Source organism: Mandrillus leucophaeus, unplaced genomic scaffold, assembly GCF_000951045.1.
Source record: "Mandrillus leucophaeus isolate KB7577 unplaced genomic scaffold, Mleu.le_1.0 Scaffold1307, whole genome shotgun sequence".
NCBI lineage: Eukaryota > Metazoa > Chordata > Mammalia > Primates > Cercopithecidae > Mandrillus > Mandrillus leucophaeus.
This window is the reverse complement of record NW_012101263.1, coordinates 96,173-99,367: the sequence shown is the minus strand read 5'-3', so window position 1 is coordinate 99,367 and position 3,195 is coordinate 96,173. Positions and strand designations below refer to the sequence as shown.

General features: G+C 43.0%; 1 pseudogene; it reads right to left on the bottom strand.

The window, feature by feature from the left end:
- Window positions 1-907: 907 nt before the first annotated feature.
- Window positions 908-2,427, bottom strand: LOC105534155 (annotated as a pseudogene).
- Window positions 2,428-3,195: the final 768 nt, after the last annotated feature.

Here is a 3,195-nt window from a genome sequence, read left to right as displayed (position 1 = left end):
ATCGCATTCTGACTGCATGCCTGCACTCCTCCAAAATGAATGAGTTTTGATCCTTTGAAATTGCCTTCATTCCTTCTTCACCACACCTCACTGTAAACACAGAAGATAAGCCTGGTGTGAACTTCTTCCATTTCCTTCTCACAATATCTTCCAAACTGTACTGCATTTAGCCCTTATCTTCTGATACTTATCGGATTCAATGGATCTTTTCCTAGTTTCAGCACATAAAATAATTTGTTTTGATTCGTTTTGTGACATAAAGAATTACAGAATAATTTTAAAATATTGTCATGTATCCACAACTTTTTAAAATCCCATAAATACTTTAAATTAAGCTTTTATTTGATGTTAGGTAATATGCCATGCCATATGCTAATAATACAATAGTAAATAAGGTGTAATAATTGTTATTGTACAATCAACAAAATTTATATTTTGTAACAAATAATCATACTAATTTTGGGGTTTTTTTTTTTTTTTTTTTTTTGCTACATTTTACTTTATTTTGCTTGTAAGGAAACCAATTGACTAAGTTTTCCCAGAACTGTTAGTGTTCACTGATCAAAAAGGAAATGAGGTCAGAGGGCAAACTTTTCACTTCCTCTCAAACATATTGAAAGTGCCACAGAAAATTGAAACAACACATGCAGCACAGACTGGTTTTCAACATACAGAGGGCCCAAGCAAGAAGGGTTGAGTACTGAAGATCTACAGAGGTCAGACTGGGAGCACTATTACAGGAAGTTAGAATCTATCCACGCAGCTCTTTCCTCCCACATTCCAGGCTCATCACTTCTTCCTATTTCAAGCTGGCTTATCCAAATAAATGGAAATCCAGGCTGCTCCATATATATTAATACTTTCCCAGATGTTTTTCAGGAGGCATCTCCACAAGCCAAGCCCCTACTCAGATTCTGCACAGGAAGTTCCTGTTGCTATCAAAGAACTCTCTCCCCCTCTGCACTACTTTGCTGCTGGTTACCTGGCTCCCCTGCCTTTAACTCCTCCAGCTCCTGATCACTTGGCAATCCACCATGCCTAGTTCTTCCGGTGCTCTCACAATCACTGGAGTACCTCTACAGCTCTCTCTGATGACCCAGGACTGCAGCAACAGGCACAAAGCTCTCCTCCAGGTCCTGGATTCCTTTATTTCTTCCCTTCCATCTCCTTGGTGTATTTGTCCTGTGAGTGTTTGACTCTCTCACTTTCAAAGTTGTGCTGTAATTCAGGTCTTTGGATGAGGCTTCATGCCCTGGCATAAGCACAGAACCTGATACAGAGTGGCCTACAGGGAGCAGCTTCCAGGTATTTCCAGAGCCCTGGAGCTGCCGAAGCGAGTATGCGAACCCAGTTTTCTTGAGGACTTTTTGATCCGGCTTCACCTTCTTCTCAAATGTGGGTACAAATTTGCCTTTTAAAATTCTTCAGGGCGGGTTGGCTCACGCCTCTAATCCCAGCACTTTGGGAGGCTGAGGTGGGTGGATCACCTGAGGTCAGGAGTTTGAGACCAGCCTGGCCAACATGGTGAAACCCTGTCTCTACTAAAAATACACAAAAAAAGTTAGCCAGGCTTGGTAGCGCGGGCCTGTAATCCCAGCTACTCGGGAGGCTGGAGTAGGAGAATCGCTTGAACCTGCGAGGCGGAGGTTTCAGGTGAGTGGAGATCCGCCATTGCACCCAGCCTGGGTGACAGAGCGGAACTCCGTTAAAAAAAAAAAAAAAAAAAAAAGAAAAACTTCGGATCACATCAGTGCAGACATCAAAGCCTTCCGCCAACCTGGGAACTGACCAGGACCAGGCGCTTCCATTTGCCTCCGAATTTTCTGGAATCGGATTGCTTTTTTTCTGTTGTTGCAGGGTGCTGGGGAGAGAACCAATTGCAGAAGCCATGCACGAAAGTAGGATGCATGTCTGAAGAGCCTCAGGCTAAATCATGGATCTCCTAGCCCACTTCTCTTTGATGGCAAGGGCAACCAGGCCGTGTTGCCGGTTTAGAGCTCTGTACGCTGAGAAAGCTAACATCTAGAACAATAACTGCCCTTAAACATGCCAAACTCTCTAAGCGGGGATGAAATACATCACTAGTGAAGGGACCAGCGGTCCCAGGGGAGCTGAACACCTGACGCTGCGTCCCGGACAACGCCGCTAAGAAGGAACGAGGGCCGCTGCCAGGCAGGGCGCCTGGCACCAAGGGGGCGCAGCCTAGGGCGGTGCGGGGAGCAAGGTCTTGCTTCAAGCTGAGGGCCCAGGGAAAAAATGGTACCTCTCCACCTCCTGCAGCTCCCGTTCCTCCGGCTCCCAGTCAGAATCAGGGTCCGGCTCCCGGCTGATAGGGACTGGGCCCGCCACCCAGTGGGTCGCGAACCTACGGTGAGTGATAGCAGCGTGGACGCGCCCGCCTATCTAGATACTTAGGGTAACCACCATGTCGACGCAAACCAGCCTTCAGCAGCCAAATCGGGTCTATTCTTTGACAGAAGGATTCAAAAAGATTTTACATAATTAATATTTTCTCCCTTTACATGCTGTCTCTTTAAATTGCTCATAAATGTTCAAGATTATTCACCAATTATTATCCAGGTGAAGCTTTGTTAAATCAAATTCAGAAACATGAAGTCATGTTTCTGGTTTTATCCTCACTTTCTAATTTATTTGAGAAAAGAAGTTTTTATTTTTATTTTTTTTCTGTTTTATGGTTAAATTTGTTCCTGTTTTTTCTTTGTACTCCCTCTTTTCATAATCAAGAGTTTGCTCTCTTCTAAAGTTAGTCTTGCCATATTTAAATTATAACATTCACAGGAAAAAAAAAAAAAGAAAAAAAAAAACATTAAAAAGCCAAGGACTTGAACAGACACCTCTCAAAAGAAGATGTTCATGCAGCCAACAAACATACAAAAAAAGCTCAACATTACTGATCATTAGATAAATGCAAATCAAAACCGTGAAGAGATACCATCACATGCTAATCAGAATACCCATTATTAAAATGTCAAGAAACAATAGAGGCTGGCAAGGTCGTGGAGAAAAAGGAACACTTTTACAATGTTGGTGGGAATGTAAATTAGTTCAACCATTGTGGAAGACAGTGTGGTGATTCCTCAAAGATCTAGAAGCAGAAACATCTTTGGACTCAGCTATCCGTTACTGGGGATATACCCAAAGAAATATAAATCATTCTGTTATAAAGATATATCT